Raw genomic sequence first — 24342 nt, 5'->3', positions numbered from 1 at the left:
CACGTTAAAAGTTCAGCGCTTTACCACTTGGGCAACTCAATACTTATGTTTAATTTTCACAACATCATAATATAATAGGTAGAAAATCTGTATATTGCTATATAAAATCCCTTTATATAGCCGCGAAAATAAAACAGAAAGAAGATTCGTGCAACCTCCAAAAAAACGTCTTAACACCATAACCATCTAAACAAACTACAACTTTTGTTATCATTTCGCTAAACATATTTATATTATTTATGTATAAACTACATAAAACGAAATTTTTCTAAAAAATTATACTATCGAAAAAAAAAATTTAGGAGGCATCCCGAGCTACACCGGGCTTTACATGGGATCTGCCCCTACCACATGAACAATTTTTGTAATCTACTCTTAAAATAAGGTGCTTAGTAGTATGAAACAATAAATTGACATCATCTTATGTCATTGGGTTAGATTTTTTTGGTGTACGTAATTAGTAATTTTTTAAACAAGTATCTAGTACAACTAAAAAAAATTAAAAACTCGAGTAAAAGATGTGTCATTAAATTTCTAGAAAACATAATGACAATAATTTGACCTAATAAGTAACAAACAGTATACATGATTTCATATATTTTCCTAAGAATAAAAAAACGAAAGTATTCGATATAACGAAATACTAGACGCATCAGGGTGAGATGGGCCAATGAGTCTCTAGAAAAGGTTAAATATATAAATCGACGAAAATTGAACAGTAAAAATTAACAGCGCCGTTGCCGGGGATCGAGAACCCGGGTCACCCGCGTGACAGGCGGGAATACTTACCACTATACTACAACGACAACTTTGTTTTGTTTATAACAGTTTCTGTTATTAATCATTTTGCATAAAATGTTAGACATCTAATAGTTTAAACATTTCTTAATTTTTTGGAAATTGTTCTATATACCTTCAACTATTTTCTAATAAGCAATAATTAAAACACATTTATGTGATTTGTTCACTTGTTGTATTTCGTAACTCTTTCTAATTTGATATTACTAACTAGTTTTTAGTTATTTCATTAGTAAATCATGCTTTAGTTTTGATGATATAATATTTAACATATAGAGTAAATTACACGAATGTCCTTATGATTTGGGGTAATTTGCGTGTTTAGTCTCCAACTTATTTTTTTAACTCGGAAGGTCTCTACTGTTTGTTTTTATTACGTGTTTGATTTCTACTGTTTGTTTTTGTTACGTGTTTGGTCTCTGTCTTACCTAAAAAGACTATTATTTAAATAGGAAAAAATATTAGGGTAGGTAAGGTAAGGTGAGGGGTGGGGTTGGAGGTGTGTTTATTTAAATAAATTAAAAAAATCAAGAGCAAAATAATATTTTTAGGTAAAAGAGACCAAACGCATAACAAAAACACAAAATCGCAAGAATAGTCCCTGTGGTTAGGTCGAAATTGCCACTTTGGGCCAAACAGGTTTTGACTAGCACTCATTGTCCAAAGGTTTTCATTTTTTTGTCAATTTGGTCCAATTTACTTTAAACTTTTTTATAATGACTATTTTGCCCTTGGTATTTGCTTTTTCAGTTTTTATTTATTTATTTAAATACTTTTATAATTAAAAAAAAATAAAAAATACATCTATCTCTCTCTCCCCTTCTATTCTCCTTCACCAGTCAACCACTAGCAGCACCACCGGTTATAAAAAATACATCTATCTCTCTCTCCCCTTCTATTCTCCTCCACCAGTCAACCACTAGCAGCACCACCGGTTACCACCGCCACCACCCTCGACTTTTCGGTAAACACCGCCACCACCGGTGAATACCTCTCTTTCCCTCCATCACCTGCCGGAAAAATATGAACAGCCACCACTTTCACATGCCGAAAACCACCGCCACACACACTCTCTCTCTCTCCCCCCTCTTTCTCCTGATGAACCCACAGTCTTTCTCCAGATTTTCTAACATACAAGAATACAAAAAAATCTGAAATTTAACATACATGAACACATAGAGACAGAAATGTTGATCGGAGATCGGAGCTACAAACTTTGCTTGGTCCGTTATCACTTCAAACCTTCACAAATGTAGATCGATCTTCTGCCTCGTATCACCGTCTTTGCCTATAAAACCCTAATCGTTCTTCTGCCTCCTATCGCCACCGCCCTTCGTGGTGAAAACCTTGGTAGTTTTTATGCCTCTGATCTATGAAAGGGAATTCCAACGACTAGACGAGAAGGGAGGTCCGAAGATCTGTTTGTGGTGAAGGGGTAAAGCAAGAAAGGAGAGAGACGCTCAAACCCGACAACGTCGCTCAAACCTTTACGTTGGCGGCTAGGGTTTTCATATGGATTGTCCTCTATGTCCTCTGCTCCGATGACGACTTCACCTCTGCAAACCCTACATCGACGAACACGAAGAAAAATCCGGCTCAGTTCGTCCCTCTTTCCCATTTTGTCCTTCACCTTCATTGCCTTCATCGAGTCGCATATGGAGTGTATGTGTTTGCTTTGAGATCTGAAGAAGAAACGAGGTGATGCAAACCCTAGCAACGTCGAAACCCCCTCGTTCCAGCCGCCACCATCGCCTCTTTAAACCCTAACTTTGCATTTCCCCTTCTCCAACGATGGTGCCTTCTCATCAGATCTTGAAGAAGAAAACCCTAGTTTCGGATCAGAAGGGTGGCGGTGCTAGGGTTTCGTACAAGTAACGTTCAAAACAGATTGATGATGGTGGTGTGGAAATCAGATCAGGTTCAAAGGTTGCATAGTCGTGGTGGCGGCCAAGAGTTAACAGAAGAAAGGAAGAGGGCGTCAGAGGTTGGTGAGGGCGGCGGTGATGGCGGATAGTGGTGGCAGTTAGGGTGTTACTGTGTGTGTGTTTCCCTAAGAGAGAGAGAAAGAGAGGTGACGGGTGAGGAGATGAGAGGGTCCACCAGAGAGAGAGAGAGAGAGAGAGAGAGAGAAAGAAAGCATTTTTATTTTCTTTTTTTATTTATTTTGTAAAAAAATTGAAAAAACAAAATACAAAGGGCAAAATCGTAATTTAAAACCATAATGGACCAAACTCGCAACAAAATAAAACTTTTTGGACCATTGGTGCTAGTCCAAACCTGTTTGGCCCAAAGTGGCATTTTTCGACATACCACAAGGACCATTTTTGCAATTTTGTCTAACAAAAACACACAGTAGGGACCTTCCGAATTAAAAAAATAAGTTAGGGACCAAACGTATAAATTAACTTAAACCATAGGGACCATTCGTGTAATTTACTCTAACATATAATCCTAAATCTAAATTTGCAACTTTAAGTCAAAGTGATAGGTGTAACTATATCCTATGTCGAGCGAAAAGGTATTAAAAAATAGTAAAAATTTGCCATTATAATTATATACTTATTTTTTTTAATGGTAATAGTTTTTATAATGAGATACTACATACTAATTTATATAAATGTGATGGTAATGCCGATATAAAATAACTTCGTAGTATCCCACTATAAAAGTTATTATCATCAATAAGAATAAATATTCAACCCTATATTATAAACGGAAAAATGTTACTTTCTTTTTCAAACCGATGAATACGAAATCGAATCGGTAAAAACCAATGAATACGAAACCGAACCGGGGAAAAATTGAAAATTGGGAAACCGAACAGATCGGTTTTGGGCTGTGTTCGGTTCTAATTTTTTGAAAACTATAGATTTAGTTTTAGGTCAAAACCGACCTATGTTCACCTCTAGCGTTACCTATGTAAGATGAATGTGATGGACTATTTCATATTGACATTATCTATGTAAGATGAATGTTATATCAGATATTTGAGGGATGAAATTGCTAATCTCTCTAAAGTCTCATGGAAATTTTATGTATTCTTATATTAGGAAATTTCAAATTTTATAAGATGTCGTTTGACTTTTTTTTTTAACCAAACGTTGGGAAATTTACAAATGCATTAATTAAAGTATTAACTTCATTTTGAAATTTATTAAAGAATAAAAATTCATTCTTCAAATTAACAAAATGTGTTTTCAGTTTGAAAGAATATGATTTTTTTTTTGGAACAACACATTAATAAAGGAATATCAACGGGAAATAAATAAAATCTACAAAAAAAAGATACATTTATTGAATAATATGAACATATTCTTAAAAGAATGAGATGTTCTAATGAGAATGAAATACAAGAAAGCATTCTTTTACAATTAAAAAAAACAAAAATTTCATGCATAATTCTTAAAATCGATCATCCTTCATTCATTCTTGTAAATAAAAGAAACTAAATAAAGAAAACAATGGTAGCTCCTAGATGACACATATCAAGTAGCATATAGTTGAAAATGTATATATGAACTTGGTAATAATATGTTCCTTTATCCTCATCTTTCATAACCTGCATTTATAAAGGTGAGAGTCTTAAAAATTGCTAACATCACATTCTTATGAATTATTGGTAGAAAAAAAAATCTTCAAGTTGTAACATCCCAATTTTTAAGAATGAGTTTTAAGCTTTATATGTATTTTCCCAGGGCAACTCGACGAGTTGGGTGGCGCCAACTCGTCGTGTTGAGTTTTAATGACCACGTACTTTTCAAGACCTACTCGACGAGTTGGAAGGCCCCAACTCGACGAGTTGGAGGGCCCTAACTCGACGAGTTGAAGGCTGAACATGAAAACCCTAATTTTTAGGGTTTGCGTCCTATTTAAAGGCCTTAACTCTCATTGTTGGCCTCCCTCATCGTCCCCTCAGTCCAGAGAAAACCCTAATCGCGCCTCTTTCCCCATTTTGAGTGTTTGTGAGCTTAAAGAGGGTTCTTTGGTGCTTTTTTTGAAGGAGCTTGAAGTTGGTGGTGCAAGGTTGAAGGGGGAAGCTTTAGATCCGGGATTTTCAGTGTTGTTACAGCCACTTGGAGGTATAAAGTCGTTATCTTGATCATCCCTTCTTCTAGATCTCTTCTTTTAGAAGTTATGGCCATTATTAGCTTATTTTGGGACCATTCTTGGATTTGAGCATGTTATGAAGCCATGGTTTCAGATCTGGACGTTTCATGGCCCTTTTTGACACAAAGTTGTCATCTTTATCAAGTATCGGCTCTCCTTCATGTCCTAGGTCCCTTGATAAACCTTATTTGAGTGTTTTAGCCCTTTGATGCCATGCATGGACGTAAAGTTAGCAACTTTACGTGGTATCTCAGTCCTAGGGGACCATATCTATAGTTTGGAGCATTAAACTCACTTGGAAGTGTCTGAATGCATTAAGGCTAGGAAAACTCGACGAGTTGCTCTACCAACTCGATGAGTTGGTGAGGGTTTTCCCGCTTTTCTGGATGCTGAAGAACTCGATGAGTTGCTCTGGTAACTTGACAAGTTGACTCGAGCTTTTCACGACTTTCTGAACACAGAAGAAACTCGACGAGTTGCTAGATGCACTCGACGAGTTGGGTCAACATGGACTGTTGACCTTGACTGTTGACTTTGACTTGGACTATGGTTGACCAAGTTTGACTTCTGAGGGTATTTTGCTAATTTTGGATTTTAATGGAATTAGTTATATGGTGGTTACAAGCACTTGAGTTCGGAGCCATGAGTTGGGATTCGATTTTATCGGTTCAACACTACTTGTGAGGTGAGTTCTTCTCACTATATCAACAGGGTCTAAGGCACCAATGCCGACCCTTTTTGGATTGTATCATGGTTATAGGATGATGCTATGTTTAGTGATCTGTTAGATCTGTATCCTGGTTATAAGATGATGTTATGTTTAGTGATTTGTTAGATCGGTATCCTGGTATATAGGGTGATGCTATGATTAGTGATTTGTAGATCTGTATGACTGTCTGTACATGCTAGCTAGCGTATGATATTTATGTGTTGATTATGTGATTGTGGGTAGGTTGAGGCGGTCCTGCTTTGTGCTCTAGGCCAATAGACCCAGGGCGTCTCGGATAGAATGAAGGCCCATTGGGGCGTACCAGTCAGGCCGAAGGCCCAGAGAACGGTCCGGACAGGCTGAAGTCCCGGTAGGGCGGACCAGACATGCTGAAGGTTCTGAGAGTGGTCAAGATAGACTGAAGGCCCGGTGAGGGCGGTCCAATCATACTGAAGACTCTGTATGCATGCTGTTTATTATGATATTTTTCTGGTTTTTTTGGTGTTGGTATTTTGGGGGAACTTACTAAGGCTTGATCGTGCACCTCCTCACATTCTATGATTACAGTTTTGGGGGAACTTACTAAGGCTTGATCGGGCTTACAGTTTTGGATTTTGTTTCAGGTACTTCAGATGATCGCGGGAAGGCGAAGGCTTGATCGTGCACCTCCTCACATTCTATGATTTTGATTTCTGGGATTCTCTGATATGAAACTATTTTGAAAACATTTTGTAAAAAATGAATGGTTTTTATGATCTTTAAAAAGTTTAAATTTTTATGAATTTTACGGATGTTTCATAATTGCAAAGTTTGACTGGATACATAAGTTCAAGAAAGATTAAGACCACAATTGCCTTTAATATTTCTTGAAATCTCGTTTTGTGGTGTGGGTCATCCTTATTGGCATCTGGATTCCACTTCTTTGCTAGCTAGAAATACATATAGAATTAAATTCACTCTATGATGATAGCCCTAAAAGGAACAAATATGTACAAAAGACAACGCACATTAGAAGTTTTCATTATTTACAACCAATATGTAGAGAAAAAACAATAAATGATAGTTTCAAGAAAGATACAAGTCACACAATCTTCATTCTTCAAAAAATTCAAGAATGTGCAATGCATTCTTCTATTGAAGAAAAAAACAATATACACTTTCACAAAATAATGACATAAAATCCTTAATTCCTTTTTCATATACTAATGCAGTAATCATTTCAAATGTTTTAGATGGATATGCTGATAAGAATAACACACAAACTATAATCTTTCAGAATGCATACAAATTAAAGTTTTTTAGGAGCTGATGTAAACAACAGTTATGTATTTCAACACTTTTTTTGGGCTATTTTGAGAAGAACAAAACACAATCATCATTCTTTTAAAATACTTTTCCATTATAATCTACTATTCTTCCTAAATTTTTAACAAAATGGTGACGTATATATTATTCTTCAAGAATAAGCTACAGGAACCAATTACCCCTTTTATATACGTCCACAAGAAATATTTTACAATTTATGTTTCATTCTTCAAGAATCAATTTCAAAATACAACCCAATAAGAGGATTGACGAAGTCATCATCAGTTAAAGCCACTCGATTTGTTGTTGTATTTATGAATTTGCTCCGAAATATTTTTACCTAGATTGCAATCATCCTTACAATGGTTTCACCCAAACCCATTCTTTTCTACATTATCTTCCAATCGACCTAACAAACGGAACTTATGTGCTCCATTCTTCTGATTCTTTAATACATTTTCCTCCAATTAACCCTAACAATGTCGTCGCCTAAACCGATTGATAATAATCTATACTGGAATGTGAGAATTTCATAATAATTCATGTAAACCGGTTGGGGTGAGATGGGATATATATATATATATATATATATATATATATATATATATATATATATATATATATATATATATATATATATATATATATATGGCTGAGTTATTATGACAACTAAAAAAAACATATGAACTTGCGAACTCATAATCAACTCATCATTTTTCAAAACCAAAAACATCAATATTCTTCAAATGGTGCGTCTACGTCATATCGACGCTCAAAAAAAGAGTAGATGATTTTTTTTATTTATTTTCGAAATTTACATGTATGTGTAACGCTCGCAGATTCCGGCTAGTCAGTTTAGAGACAATGAGCGTCAAAAATGACTTTTTGGTGGAAGATTATTTAGAAAGAGTAATCTTAACCAAGCTATAGTATATGTCACAAGGGCTCAGTACATATAAATAATGCCGAAATCCGAGTTATAACGAAGAAGTTATGGCCCGTCGAAGTTTTACGGCAAAACCGACACGACACAACGCGACGTAAATAGTGAATTTACGATAGAAGACTTTTTAGCCTTAGCAATCTAAACAAAAGTCGTCTTATACGTCAAACCGAGAGCGTACATAAAAAGAACGCCCAAATCTGACTTCATATGAGGAAGTTATGATTTTTCTAAGATTTGGCAGAGCAATGCACGGTCCGAGACTCGAATTTTAGATCGAGCGGTTTTTGGCCAACGCGACCTAAATGAGAATTGAATATCTCATTAATAGGAACTCAACGACAAAAAGACAGATGAAAACGGAGTCCGTATGTAAAAGTTATGAATTTTACGCGGACATTTAACAGTGTAATCACCTCCTACTGTTAAATTTAAGATCGGTCAAGAATTAGCCAACGGATTCTAAATGGAAGTTGTAGATCTTTCTTTTACCTACGCGTGGATATAAAGAATGGCGAAAACGGATCTCGTATGCGAAAGATATGGACGAAGCTTAGTCTCTACTTTTCGAGGGCGACGAATTCGATACAGTTTTGTAAATCTAAGATAGAATGAGAATTAGCCAACAGTGTCTAAATGAAAGTTGTAATACTTGTAAATACCAACGCGTGGATATAAAGAACGTCGTGAATAGAGCTCATATGAGAAAGATATGGACAGAACTTAGTCTCTACTCTTCAAGCGCGACGAATCCGATACAATTTTTTTTGAATCTGAGCTACAATGAGAATTAGCAGACGGGGTCTTTCCGAAAGTTGTAGTACTCGTAAATACCAACGCGTGGATATAAAGAACGTAGAAAACGGAGCTCGTACGCAGAAGATACGGACGAAACTTAGGGGCTACTCTACGATAAAACCCCTATAAATAAGAGATGAACTCTTCATATTTTCTTCACACCATAAGCTTTTCTTTCTATCTCTAACTTCTCTCTAGCCTCCCTAAACCCCTACCAAGTCTAGGGAACCTCCCTAGCACGAGAAGGAAGCCCCGGAACGCCCGACGGCTCAGAGAAGAAAAGCTCTCGGCTAGGAAACGTTGCTCCAGCGAAGCCCGGTTTTTAATGAAAACCCGCTGTTTTGTCCGAGGGAAATTGTTTTGAGATAACGAAGTGCTGTCCGAGTACCGAGTTACCACCTGATCAAGTGAGTGCATAGTTACTTTCATCTTACACATAGATATGAAGTATTTAATATAAATTACGTGTTATGTGTGCATATTATCTGTGTTCTTGATATCGATGAGGGATGAACGATTTATACATGTTTTTAATGATTTAAACTGCATATGTATTTTATATCTACGAAAATGTTGGGTAAAACATGGGTAGATGAAATATTTGATGTGTGATAAAATGATGAGAGGCCTCAATGTTTAAGATGATCTAGCCATCTAGCGGAGTATAGATGACGACCACGGACTATTCTAGACAGTCCAGTGGAACACTAGCAGACTCGTAACTTGTAGGTGTTTTTGAACTACGTATTCACTAGGTATTTTTGAACTAAGTGTTCACGATATGTTTTGAACTAAGTGTTCACCATATGTTTTGAACTAAGTGTTCACCAGATGTTTTGAACTGCGTGTTCACCAGATGTACCCTATTATATAAACCCTGGTGACTATGCGACTTAGTGCCTGTTGAGTAAACCCTGACAACGATGGATTTCATGTCGATTCCTTAGGATGATCCTTAGGAATGAATGAATGAGGAATAGCTAATTCTTAGGGTAGATCCTTAAGAGTAAAGAAGATAATGGGGATGGGTAATTGGGTTGATTATTTGATGTTTAACATAATATTTATATTATTGTGGGTTGAAAACCCTATGTACTCACCAGGTTTCCCAACCTGAGCCACTCAAGCTTATTTGTATCACAGGTGGTGATATGAAGCTACTTTACACTGAGGGATTTAAAAGAGATGTAGATCACTAGTGTAAATGAATGTAAGATCTGTTTATGCTTATGTTTCTGTATTGACGATGACATCCCAAGTGTTTTAAAATGGATAAAAATACATTTCTTCGTAAATGCTTTGATAACGTATTTATCATGTTTTTCTGGGAACAAATTCCACAACATTTTTATTAAAAGAGGTACTCTGATTTTTTAAAGCATAAACAAAATCGGTCTTTTATGGCCGTGAAAATGGGGATGTCACAGTTGGTATCAGAGCATTAGTTTAAGCGATCTAGGAATAAGAATTTATTTCTAGACTTAAACTTAGAATGCTAAGCGATGATCGTGAGGAGTGTGTCTAATGTATTTTAGGAAGTACACCTGAATAGACACGGACACTAGCTCATTTAGGGAAGATGTCTAAATTGCTTTTATGTGCTAAATGATTTGTGATGCTTTATGATACTATCGTTTAATCGGATCTATGGTCTGTTGCCGACCGGATCTGGAAACTTTATGTGTTCAGATTTCTAAACGTTTAATTACGATATTAGAACTGGCATGTAATTTTTCGAAGTAATAAGGAGGAATATGCTTCTAAACCTTCGTCTATCTATATTCTCGTCTCGGCACACCAAACGACTGCTTTGCTGTGCAAAACATCATGGTGAAGACTCGTAGTGAATTGAGTAAATGGAGGAAATGAGAAGGCTTACGATACTGAGTGGTACCTATCGGAAGATATTGTAAGAGTGATATCTTGCCTTTAGAACGCGTCTAAGAAATAATACGTCTAGTACGGGAGAAGTACACTTTCGATTAGCAGAAAGAAAGATTTTTGGTATAATCCATGAAGTTATCCCATCGTCTGACATCTCCATCACCAACCGAGTTGAAGCAGAATTGATGACTGAAGATACGCATGGAAGAAGTCCTATTAGAGTCTAGGGAAAATTATATGATTGTTTGGACACTTGTTTTTGTGATAATGACTTGGAGAACTGAAAGACAATACTCGGGACGAGTATGAGTAAGTGTGAAAGGTAGTAGAGGCCAGTGGCGTAGCCAGAATTTTGTTTTAGGGTAGGCCAAATAATATACAAAATATGAAAATGATAACAAAATAACTATATATGCATTCTTAACTAAATTGTTTATTTAAGTTGCACACGATGTTGTTTTACAACAATGTATCCCCTTCTACTAATTTCAAGTTTTGATTTTTTTTTGGAACGGCAAATACAAATAGATATTAAACTACTAATTTCAAGTTTTGAATTGAATGAGCCATATCACAATCCTAAATCTTTTTGTTTAACAATATATATATATATATATATATATATATATATATATATATATATATATATATATATATATATATAGATATATATATATATAGCCTTAATTTTGTGTGGGTGGGCCAAGACCCACTCTTGCCCTATATTGGCTACGCCCCTGGTAGAGGCCTATACTACCGGAAGCACTGGACTCACGCTTGGATCAGGGAAAAGTCACAAGGTTACCAATACACTAGTAATTGATTATGTTTTGTTCATGCCTGTCGTTACCATCGTTTCGGTAATGACGAAGAAGATGCTTGTTAATCTGACCCTAGTGGTCATATCAAATCGAGTCCGACTAAGATGAGTATGTTACATGGTTCAAAGAACCAATATCGATGTAGCATCTGACTTAAGTCAGAAGATTGAAGTGAAAGATAATTAAAGCGATCAATAGAAGTATCGCAACTCTTGTTAAGGTTAGAAGCTTGTACCTAGAAGTGCTACATGTTAGAATGTGATAATATCACGTTAGAACATGAAGGAAGGTATATTCCGTTCTGGAATTTGACTCTAAAACACCTGAGTCTAAGCGTCGCATCATACGATGAGAGGTCGTTAGAACATGACTCATTAGTCCATGGTCGTAATCAAAGAACTTATATTAAGCTTGTTAAGAAGAAGGAGTATCCAATAAGGAATCGAGATTGTGATTCGAAGGTCATGATTGGAAGACTAACATGAGATAGAGAGTGGGTGCACGATCGAGTATTGCTTGCAGTCAATAAGTCTAAGAGATATATACTGTATCGAAGGAATATAGAAGTTACGATTATTACCTAGGATGAAGATATAACGTATGGAGTCATTATACAAGCCATGTTTTGTTGATGATTCTGGGACGTAATCATCCTAAGGGGGAGATAATTGTAAAGCACGCAGATTCGGGATAGTCAATTTAGAGACAATGAGCGTCAAAAATGACTTTTTGATGGAAGATTATTTAGAAGGAGTAATCTTAACCAAGTTATAGTATATGTCACAAGGGTTCGGTACATATAAATAACGCCGAAATCCGAGTTATAACGAAGAAGTTATGGCCCGTCGAAGTTTTACGGCAAAACCGGCACGACACAGCGCGACGTAAATAGTGAATTTATGATAGAAGACTTTTTAGCCTTAGTAATCTAAACAAAAGTCATCTTATACGTCAAACGAAAGCGTACATAAAAAGAACGCCCAAATCTGATTTCGTATGAGGAAGTTATGATTTTTCTAAGATTTGGCATAGCAATGCACGGCCCGAAACTCGAATTTTAGATCGAGCGGTTTTTGGCCAACGCGACCTAAATGAGAATTGAATATCTCATTAATAGTTACTCAATGAAAAAAAGACAGATGAAAACGGAGTCCGTATGTAAAAGTTATGAATTTTACGCGGACATTTAACAGTGTAATCACCTCCTACTGTTAAATTTAAGATCGGTCAAGAATTAGCCAACGGAGTCTAAATGGAAGTTGTAGATCTTTCTTTTACCTACGCGTGGATATAAAGAACGTCGAAAACGGATCTCGTATGCGAAAGATATGGACGAAGCTTAGTCTCTACTTTTCGAGCGCGACGAATTCGATACAGTTTTGTAAATCTAAGATAGAATGAGAATTAGCCAACAATGTCTAAATGAAAGTTGTAGTACTTGTAAATACCAACGCGTGGATATAAAGAACGTCGTGAATAGAGCTCGTATGAGAAAGATATGGACAGAACTTAGTCTCTACTCTTCAAGCGCGACGAATTCGATACAATTTTTTTAAATCTGAGCTACAATGAGAATTAGCAGACGGGGTCTTTCCGAAAGTTGTAGTACTCGTAAATACCAACGCGTGGATATAAAGAACGTAGAAAACGGAGCTCGTACGCGGAAGATACAGACGAAACTTAGGGGCTACTCTACGATAAAACCCCTATAAATAAGAGATGAACTCTTCATATTTTCTTCACACCATAAGCTTTTCTTTCTCTCTCTAACTTCTCTCTAGCCTCCCTAAACCCCTCCCAAGTATAGGGAACCTCCCTAGCACGAGAAGGAAACCCCGGAGCGCCCGACGGCTCCGAGAAGAAAAGCTTTCGGCTCGGAAACGTTGCTCCAGCGAAACCCGGTTTTTAATGAAAACCCGCTGTTTTGTCCAAGGGAAATTGTTTTGAGATAACGAAGTGCTGTCCGAGTACCGAGTTACCACCTGATCAAGTGAGTGCATAGTTACTTTCATCTTACACATAGATATGAAGTATTTAATATAAATTACATGTTATGTGTGCATATTATCTGTGTTCTTGATATCTATGAGGGATGAACGATTTATACATGTTTTTAATGATTTAAACTGCATATGTATTTTATATCTACGAAAATGTTGGGTAAAACATGCGTAGATGAAATATTTGATGTGTGATAAAATGATGAGAGGCCTCAATGTTTAAGATGATCTAGCCATCTAGCGGAGTATAGATGACGACCACGGACTATTCTAGACAGTCCAGTGGAACACTAGCAGACTCGTAACTTGTAGGTGTTTTTGAACTACGTATTCACTAGGTATTTTTGAACTAAGTGTTCACGATATGTTTTGAACTAAGTGTTCACCAGATGTACCCTGTTGTATAAACCCTGGCGACTATGCGACTTAGTGCCTGTTGAGTAAACCTTGATAACGATGGATTTCGTGTCGATTCCTTAGGATGATCCTTAGGAATGAATGAATGAGGAATAGCTAATTCTTAGGGTAGATCCTTAAGAGTAAAGAAGATAATGGGGATGAGTAATTAGGTTGATTGTTTGATGTTTAACATAATAATTATATTATTGTGGGTTGAAAACCCTATGTACTCACCAGGTTTCCCAACCTGACCCACTCAAACTTATTTGTATCACAAGTGTCGATATGAAGCTACTTTACACTGAGGGATTTAAAAGAGATGTAGATCACTAGTGTAAATGTATGTAAGATCTGTTTATGCTTATGTTTCTGTATTGACGATGACATCCAAAATGTTTTAAAATGGATAAAAATACATTTATTCGGAAATGCTTTGATAACGTATTTATCATGTTTTTCTGGGAACAAATTCCGCAACATTTTTATTAAAAGAGGTACTCTGATTTTTATAAAGCATAAACAAAATCGGTTTTTTCTGGCCGTGAAAATGGGGATGTCACAGTATGCACAATCAACAGTCGTATGGACTGCTGATAAGCACAATCAACAGTCATATAGACTGCGCAATTTGGAGAAGATTGATGTTGAAAAATGATGAGCTGATTATGAGTTTGCAAGTTCTCACAAATCTTTCGGTTTCAAAAAAACCCTGGTTATATATATATATATATATATATATATATATATATATATATATATATATATATATATATATATATATATATATATATATATATAGGGTGAGGTTCAATAGAGAACCATATTAACAAGGAACTAATGAACCAATCGTAAGCGTCGAAAATCATAATGATCAACGGTCAAGGAAATAGATGTACACTTTTATATTAGACGCACACACACCGGATTATACCAAAAAATTCACCTCATTACCAAAGAACTCACATCTTTTTTTTTTCGTTTAAAAGTTTTTTTAGGCCACATTTTTTATCAAAAAAAAAAACCGAATATACCGTTGTTCTCGATTTTTCGTCATCTTTCAAAGCGATCCATGTTGATATATAAAAAAACGATTTTTTTTTTCGAAAAAAACCCACTTCATTTTGTTAGTTTTTTCAATATTTAAGTTTATTTTTATAAAAAAAAAGTAATTATACCAAAAATATTAATTTTTTGGTATAATTAGTTTTTTTTTATAAAAATAAACTTAAATATTGAAAAAACTAACAAAATGAAATGAGTTTTTTTCGAAAAAAAAGTTCGCTTTTTATATATCAATATGAATCTCTATGGAAAGAGGACGAAAAATCAAGAACAACGGTATATTAAGTTTTTTTTTTTTATAAAAAATGTGGCCTAAAAAAATTTTAAATGAAAAAAATAGGTGGCTTTTTTGATAAAGATGTGGATTTTTTGGTATAATCCGGTGTGTGTGCGTCCAATATAAAAATATGCATCTATTTCCTTGGTCGTTGATCATTATGATTTCCGACGCTCATGATTGGTTCATTAGTTCCTTGTTAATTATGGTTCTTTATTGAACCTCACTATATATATATATATATATATATATATATATATATATATATATATATATATATATATATATATATATATATATATATATATATATATGGGATAGTTCATGTGAGAACAAACTTTAAAGTGAGAACATGAGGACAAATTTCAGCCCTTAGATTTTTTTAATTAACGATTAAGATGAATGAACCAGGTATTAGTTGTATTCTATACTGATTGAAGTATAAAAATATATTCCACACAGATTTATAGGCGTTTAGGGTAATTATGTAAATGACATTTGTGATAATGAAGGTAACTCTAGCAGAAGTCAAACATACGTCAATAATCACTCCCACAAAAATCTCCCCAAATATTTTTCAATTCCGTTAGCAAGGATTGACAAAATCTTTTAAAGATTTTAAAAAAATTTCAAAAGATTCATCCATGTTTGTAGGTAAGATCGTATATACTGTGTGGGTTTTTTTTCATTCAAGATGTAATTTGGAGTACCAGAGCTTCTGGAAAGATGAAGTAAAAGAATTCTAACAAGAATGTTGAATCCTGGGATTTATCATATGATAATTTGGGTTAAGGGTTATGTATGGAATTAAGAATGAAGAATCGATGTCACTTTTCTTTTTTGAATCTTGTTAGGGTTTTTGTAATTGTATGTATGTGAGTTAGATTGAATATGTGTTGGACAATTCGTCACAAAATTGCGAAAAGGACAATGGATATTCTTAAAGGAATTTGTTCATGTTGTACATATTCATTACGGAATCTGAAAAGGAAAATTTGTTGCAAACTTTTACAACACATATATGGTTTAGAAATTGATATTCTGAAACGAATTTGGTCATAATTAGTGTATTTCATTCAAAATTTCGTACAATATCATTCTTCTTTTAATAGACACAAAATATACAATATCTTTCTTCTATGAATATAAACAAAATTGGGGCCGATGATGCTTATGTGTGTTTTTTCTTGTAGCCCTAGAACTTCAGCAAAACAAAGTGCAGAGTTCCAACCTCCTTTGACGCATGTTCATTGCAGATCATACCTTGAAGAAATTCTTGTTTTCTGTCATGAGTGATAATTATTTATTTCAAAAATAAACATCAATGGAGATTTTAAATCACTTGCACTTGAGCTCATGTTCACCTTAAGAAGATAAGAAGTTTACTGCCCCTGTAATAATGCATATATAGCAAAAGAGTGAAGTTCTAAAGACCATAAATAGCATTAGAAGAATATTCAATTTCTCATAAAAGAGTCATCAAGCACTTTTCTTCATTGCACAATAATAATCCAGATACAAATTTACAAAATTCATCAACCTTTTTCCAAAAATGTAGTAAGTCTGTACAATAGCTCCTTAGGAGCCAAATTTCTAGCTTTTTGGTGGATTAATTTCTTTGAGGCAATCCATCAAACACTTGATATGCACTATACATAAACAAAAACCATGCGACACTTGTTTTCATCTACAAGCCAATCAATCTAAATAAATTAAGAGAAATAGAATCGATGTGAAATCAGAATTTATGAGAAATAGATGTTACCTGTCAAGATGAAGAGAAGCCAAGGACGATGGTTGGATTGACAATAATGGTGGCTCGTACGTCATGTGCTAGTCCACTCAATGATGTCTACGAGACCGGCCAAATAAGAGGGACATGAGATCGTAGATTGATTGGTGGTGGTGCGATTAAGAGATATCGGAGGTATGAATTTCTACGTTGTCGTCCTGAGTGAAGAAGATAATAATTCGACGATTGTTGTGTGAATCTTGTGGGTAGAGGTTACACAATATTTATGGTTTAGGTTAAAAAAACAAAATTACCGTGTTTCTATAAATAAAACGAAATTTAATTAATGTGGTAATTAATTCTTTAAGTAAAATGTCACAAATGCCCTTTTTATTTTATTCATTTTATAGGATTAATTATATAAAACGATTGGCTGAGAATTATTCTCACGTTCTCACAATAAATATTGTTCTCAAATGAACTTAATTATATATATATATATATATATATATATATATATATATATATATATATATATATATATATATATATATATAGGGGTGAGATTCGTTGAGAACTTATAGTTTCCCGAGAACCCGAGAACTAAAGGTGGAACGTTAGATCAACATTAACTCATTAAGGACATGATCGTCATCTTACCAATCTCGTTTAATGTTTATTTTTTGTGTTATTGAAATATTAATAAAAATGTCTAAAAATTACCATAATAAATCAAAATTTCAGATTTTTTTTAAAATATTAATTTTTGATTTTTTTTAAAAAAATGCAGGTTTTTAATTTCTTTTTAAGAAAACATGATTTTAAAAAAAAAAATCTTTAATTTTTTTAAAAAACAGTAAATTTTTAAAAATCTGTAAACTTTAAAAAAAACTGGAATATTTAAAAAAAAAAACTATAATTTTTTTAACAAAAAAAAATCGACGTTTTAGGTGCATATATGCATATTTTTCAATTGCATATATTCATAATTTTTATAATATATTATCGTAAGTAAATCATAAAAAAAACTCATTTTTATTTACTAATCTATAAACACAATACTACAAGTATTTTGTTTGATACAAAATAAAATATAAAAAACAAAAAATGCTACAAAATTTCTTAGACTTTTCATGTCTTCGTGTCAAGATTTTCATATTTTCTTCAATTGATCACTTTTCACATCTTCAATATTTTCCACGAATTCTTTCAAATCTACAAGAAAAATTAAAAAAAAATTGATTAATGCAAGAACACTCATAAAAATGCATGTGTATATATCATGCTAGATTCACATGTGATTGTATCTTTTTAGATTAAAATGTGAAATTCACAATAAAATAAAAAAAATTAACGAAGAACACTCACACAAAATACATGTTTCCATATAGACTTTATTCATATGCGATTCACTTGTGATTTACATGTGAATCACATGTAATTCATATGTGATTTACATGTGAATCACGTGTAATTCATATATGATTCACTTGTGATTTACATGTAATTCATATGTGGTTCGCTTGTGATTTACATGTGAATCACGTGTAATTCATATGTGGTTCACTTGTGATTTACATGTGAAGCACGTATAATTCATATGTGATTTACATGTGAATCACGTGTAATTCATATGTGATTTACTTGTAAATTACGTGTAATTCATATGTGATATATATGTGAATCACATGTAATTTATATATGATTCACTTGTGATTTACATGTGAATCACGTGTAATTCATATGTGATTTATATGTGAATCACATGTAATTCATATATGATTCACTTGTGATTTACATGTGAATCACGTGTAATTCATATGTGATTCACTTGTGATTTACATGAATCACATGTAATTCAAATGCCCAAAAGTTGTTATGTTGTGAACAATAAGAATTCAAGTTAATGATTTACATGTGAATTACATTTAAGATGATGTCTCTAAAAAACCAATTTATATATAGCAGTGTACTTTAGTATTTCTTTTTTCTTATTTTGACATTGTACATTAAAAGATCTACAAATTATAGCGGCAAAAATTTCTTTGTATTTAGATAATGTTGCTAAATATATTAGATTTTTCAAATAAGATGAAATTAAAGTAAGATGCTAGGATTGGATCGAAATAGCTACCAAAAATAGATGCTATTTCTTGTATAATTAGATCCAAGATGGTGATAAGATGAAGTTGGCATAGATCATATGTTATTTCCTACATTTACCATATATTTCCAACCAATTAAATCCAAAAATATGTCAGAAACATCTAAATTGGTACCATAAGCATTACATTGTCAACATGCATTAAACACATAAAAAATGATGAGAAAATAGTTCACGTGTTTAAGGTAATTTATGCATTTAGGTAATAGTTTAATACTTTCCAGCAAATGCACTAATGATTTTTTTCCAGGTAAGCTTAGTTCTACACACATCTTCTCCACCAACAGTAGGTCAGCATTAGAAAGGACCTGCACTCAAATGAATAGAAGCTTACATATCGTTAAGTGAACCTCGTAATCATTAAAAAAACTAGAATATCCATTTGAATAAAAATCATAAAAATCTAATAATCATGAATCTTATTGAATTACGTGCATTTGAAAAATTTTGAAATTAAAATATCAATTTGATTAAAAAAATATCAGCAAAGAAACATTAATAACCTTTTTTTCATACTCCTTGTCTTCATATATATCCAAGATATCTAATTTTGTAGCAGATAGCCCAAAGAGGACCTGCTGCCAAATCCATAGATCAGATCATAAGTAAATTAATAAACAAGTTAATGGTTCATGTTGATAAAGTATAGTCCAACACATTATTTCTATTGCAATGTTATAAACTTACAAAAACACTATAAAAGAGGTACAAAACTAATTTCAAAAGAAAGGTTGGAGATCCGTCATCGGATATTTCCTACTGTGTTTCTTCAAAATGAAATTAAATATTGTTAAAATGAAATTCATCAAGACAATTTGCATGAACACAAAGACAAAATGGACTTTGTGTTAATTATGTTAATCTTTTTATATTAATATCCACATTTATTAATAAACAATTTGACTCTTTGACACACAGAAGCTATTTGACTTCCAACTATTTGATTTCAAATTATGATTAAGCAAACCTACCTTAACGATGATATGCACCAGTCGAAAGAATTCAATTTGCTACTCTTTAAACTGAAACAAAATAATACAAAAAAGTTGGATGTAAATTTAAGATGTTATTAAATAAAAATAAACAGAATAAAACAAATTTATACCAGCGGAATGAGAAATTTTTGGTGACCTAATAATTCGAGGAAGAAGACATGAGAACAAGATATTAACCACCGGAATGAGCGATATTCGGCTACCGTCGATTCAAGATACATGGCCGAAGGCGTCAAAAAATCGATTCGTAAGAGGAATCGTAATACTGGATCAACAAAGAATCGTCTTCTTCAACTGGACATTCGATCAGATCTACGATTGATAGGGGATCGACTTCTCCGTTAAAATCTTCAATCGACAGAGGAGGACGAAATAAGGTCGGCGATGGAGGTATACTCCGACGAATTGACGTTGAAGATGTGTATCAAAATGTGAGAGAAAAAAAGGGATAAAATCATAGAACAGTAAACGATTTTATTTAGAATATTAATTTAGCTACTTTTTAGATATTTTTAGGTTCTAATACCCAAATTAACCTCGTCATTTTATTTAAAAAACCAAGCGTGCCATTTATTTGAATCATAATTATAATTATGCCACTTTTAATCTAAGTCGTCAAATTTTATGATTTAACGCTTCACTTTTAGTTCTCGGGTTCTCGGGAAACTATAGATTCTCAAATGATCATTCTTTTATATATATATATATATATATATATATATATATATATTAAAATCATTACGAGATCACCCGTCATTTTTTAAAATCATTACGAGATCAAAAAAAAAATTCCTAATTACTTACATAAAATTCAAAATATCGTTTATAAAATATTGTAGAATGAATAGCTACTTATAAATTAAAATGAGAGTTGCGATTGGCTTGGGGTGCGGTGGTGACCACTGACCACTTAACCTTCACGAGATCCTTGGCTTCGCTTCCTTTTGACTACTAACAACTTTATGCCTAACCACATAAAATAACCATATAATGGTTTAATTTAATATCGTAATTTTTCAAAAATTAATAATATCAAAATCTCACAATAGATTATATATTTATTATGCGTGCACATTAATTAAATTGAAATTTATATATTTTTGTTTTTTATAATGACTCAATATTTATTTAATAACTAAAAACTTTAAAAATCAAGAGTTTTTTTTTTAATTATTTTTTACAATTTCGAATTAATTACTTTATATTACAAAGAATAAAAATTTATTAATTTTTTATATGTTTTTAGATGATAAATAAATTTTAAAAATTAAAAATAAATAAAACTATAATTATTTAAATATCTGTTGTTAAGACCCTGTCATTTTTTTGGGTTATTTAACTGTGAATGATATGTTCTTAAGATCCCAGGTGTCAAATGCATTATGATTTACTAAATAGGATAATGCTAAAATAAAATAAAAATCATAAGCTTTTAATTATTTGGAGTAAACAACATGAATCATATAAGGTTTTTTTTTTTTTTTTTTTTTTTTTTTTTTTTAATAATTTACCAAAATGAGGATACGGAAATGTCATATGTACTCACATGAATATAGTCTAATATGCATTTACTATAAAACATAAGAAAAGGACAACCCCAAATGGCATAATGATGCACATTTAAGGTTCTATGTACTATTGAGCAAATTTGTGAGTGGAATGGTCATTGATAATAGCATTTTAAGGGCGTCTGCGTCATTTCACATGATATTTGATCTTTAATACATCAAATTTCCATGTTCATATATCTCATATAATATAATATATTTGAATAAAAAATAATGAGATAAAATGAATATATGTCCCAACATGGATTGATACCTACAAGTGGAACCACCTACAAAATTTAAACTCCTTTGATCCAAAATCTATATTTTTGTTAGGTCTGTGATTTTTGATAAATAAAGATTTGTAAATATTTACAAATTGCAATCTACATGCAACGGGATTCATTTGTATGGATGAATGTTCCTCCTCAAGCTTAGAAGTTAGAATACAATATTGTCCCCGATTCTTGGAGACAGACATAACCGACCTATTAAGACCCGGACGGAGGCTAATGTGGTGGGAACTGTGAAGGATAGTAGGATTGGTAGTTGGAAGGATAATAAGGAGACCATTGGGATGAGACTGTGATGGTTGTTGCTGCAGTGGTAAAACGAGGGCATGGTGGAGATCACTCATCATGTAGTGCATGTTTCGGTTGTGTTGCTCCTGTGCGGCCCACCGCTGGTCATGCTCGTCCCATCGTAGCTCTTGTTGGGCCCACTATTCTTCCTGCGTGTCACTATAATCAGGAAAGACAGAGGTATGCTCAGTGACACTGTTGTATATCTCTCCCACTTCTTCACGAAGACTCTCGTAGTGGGCATTTGGCGTGCAAACTCACCCATGTAGATATTGTGTTCGGCGAAAGGGATTGGGACAACAGAACATGAGGTACCCGTGGATGAAACAGATGGATGAGCCCTAGTAACAGGAGGGACGGAGAAAAAGAAGCACCTAAATTCGACCTTAGCATCCAATTAGTGGATGAAACGTGACTTACGAGGTCGAGTATCTTCTTGTTGCGATTATCAATGTACAATTATTCTTTGCCATCAATGTAACGTCCGCAGATTCGGGCTAGACAATTAAGATATAATAAGCAACAAAACGACGTTTTTATAGAAGATTATTTAGGATAAATAATCCTAAAAAAGTTATAGTATATGTGACAAGGATTTCATACATATAAAGAACTCTGAAATCCAACTGCGTATGAAAAAGTTATGCTTCTTCAAAGTTTTGTCGATTAACTGACACGGCTATGTGTGTCGTAAATAGTGAATTTTTGATAGGTTACTTATTAGCCTAAGTTGTAACACCCGATTCAATGTACTTTTCATTTTTGACCCTTAGTGTGTAAATAATTTGCAAATTTGGTCCCAAGGGGTGTAAAGTGTAACTTTAAGGACAGTGTGTGTACGTTGGGCGTACTCCTAGTACGATGGGCGTACGTCGTCCAGGGACAAACCTTAATTTTTAGGGTTTGGACCCTATTTAAGCATCATTATGACCCATGATTCCCTAATTTCTCAGCCTTCATTACCCTTTGAGCCTTATTTCGAAACCCTAATCCCTCTAGAGAAGATTTGACCCTCTTTGTGTGTGTTTTAGTGTGTGTTGGTGAGCCTTGAGGAAGAAGAGTCTTGAAGAATAAGCTTTGACCAAGGGAGAGCTTATAGATCCAGATTCTACTCATCATTTCCAGCTTCATTGATGTATAAATCTTGGAACTTGCTCATTGTATGCTTAGATATAGTATTATGGAGTTTTGTTCACCTTTTAGTCCTATGAATGAGATCTAGTGGGATTCTACCACTGCAGGAGTTAGGACTTGCTTCTCTTGATGTTTCTGAGGTCCCTAGTCCATGAAGTTAACATATTAATGTTGAGGATCAACCATGTAGTTTATATCCATTTGGTGAAAGTAGGATGCTAAATTTAAGGTTCGAGTTCATTTGAGCCATGCAAAGGCTCCAAGTTAATGAATTTATGAATTAAGACATTCCACAAGGTCTGGATCTGAGATATGAGCATTTTGTTTTAAGCAATAAGTGCTTAATGGAAAAACCGACTTAATGGGTGTGTACGTCGGGCATACGCAAGCGTACGCGTCTGGATCCTCGACTCCGTGAAGCAACCTAGTATGTCGGCCGTACTAGGGGTACGCTTAGTGTACTTGACTAGTGGGCTTTTGTGGTTTGGGCCATTTTTGGCCTATTAGGGTTTTGGGCCTTGTTGGGCCACTAACCTTTCTGACTTTAGGTTATTGTTAAGCTTTGGGCCTTCTTGGGTCCGGACCCATATTGGGCTTTAGGTGTCCTTTAGGAACTATTAGGCTTTTAGTGCCATTGAGTTTGGGCCTCGATTTTGGGCCAAGTGAGGGAAGGGTAAAATGGTCTTTTACCCTGAGGGTTGGACAAATGAACTAGATTCCCGGTTATGGTTTATAACCCAATTATTAATTGGGGTTTTATTTGGTTGGTTAGTGTCGGGATTCTCCGGTTCAGCAGCCCGAGCATCTATTTGACTGACAGCAGAATGAGGTGAGTTTGCTCACTATACTGTAGGACACTAGGATATGTTATGTGCTTGTAGTCTTTGTGACTCCTGTTGTATGTGTTGTATGCTTGTGTGCCTGTTTGCTATATGTATGTGGGGTGAAATAAACCTGATACGGCCTTGTGTTGACATATGAGTTGAAATAGAGTCTGGGGTGAAATAGACCCGGTACAACCTTGAGCTGGCATATGAGTTGAAATAGACTCGGGGGGGGGGGGGGGGGAATAGACCCGTCACAGCC

The 24342-nt window shown here is 34.0% G+C and overlaps 1 long non-coding RNA gene and 1 other non-coding gene across 2 annotated transcripts; both read right to left on the bottom strand.

Moving 5' to 3' along the window:
• Positions 1 to 732: 732 nt before the first annotated feature.
• TRNAD-GUC (transfer RNA aspartic acid (anticodon GUC)) lies at positions 733 to 806 on the bottom strand. Its single transcript has one exon. It is a non-coding gene; the product is annotated as a tRNA-Asp (tRNA).
• An 18372-nt stretch (positions 807 to 19178) lies between these two features.
• Positions 19179 to 20424, bottom strand: LOC145112511 (uncharacterized). The gene is made up of 4 exons (XR_013710534.1): positions 20131 to 20424; positions 19971 to 20021; positions 19503 to 19574; positions 19179 to 19307 (listed from the first exon to the last, which is right to left on the bottom strand). It is a non-coding gene; the product is annotated as an uncharacterized LOC145112511 (long non-coding RNA).
• Between the last annotated feature and the right edge of the window lie 3918 nt (positions 20425 to 24342).

Source organism: Lactuca virosa, chromosome 5, assembly GCF_052849685.1.
Source record: "Lactuca virosa cultivar CGN04683 chromosome 5, Lactuca_virosa_CGN04683_v6, whole genome shotgun sequence".
NCBI classification, from domain to species: Eukaryota; Viridiplantae; Streptophyta; class Magnoliopsida; order Asterales; family Asteraceae; genus Lactuca; species Lactuca virosa.
This window is presented reverse-complemented; position numbering and strand designations above follow the sequence as displayed.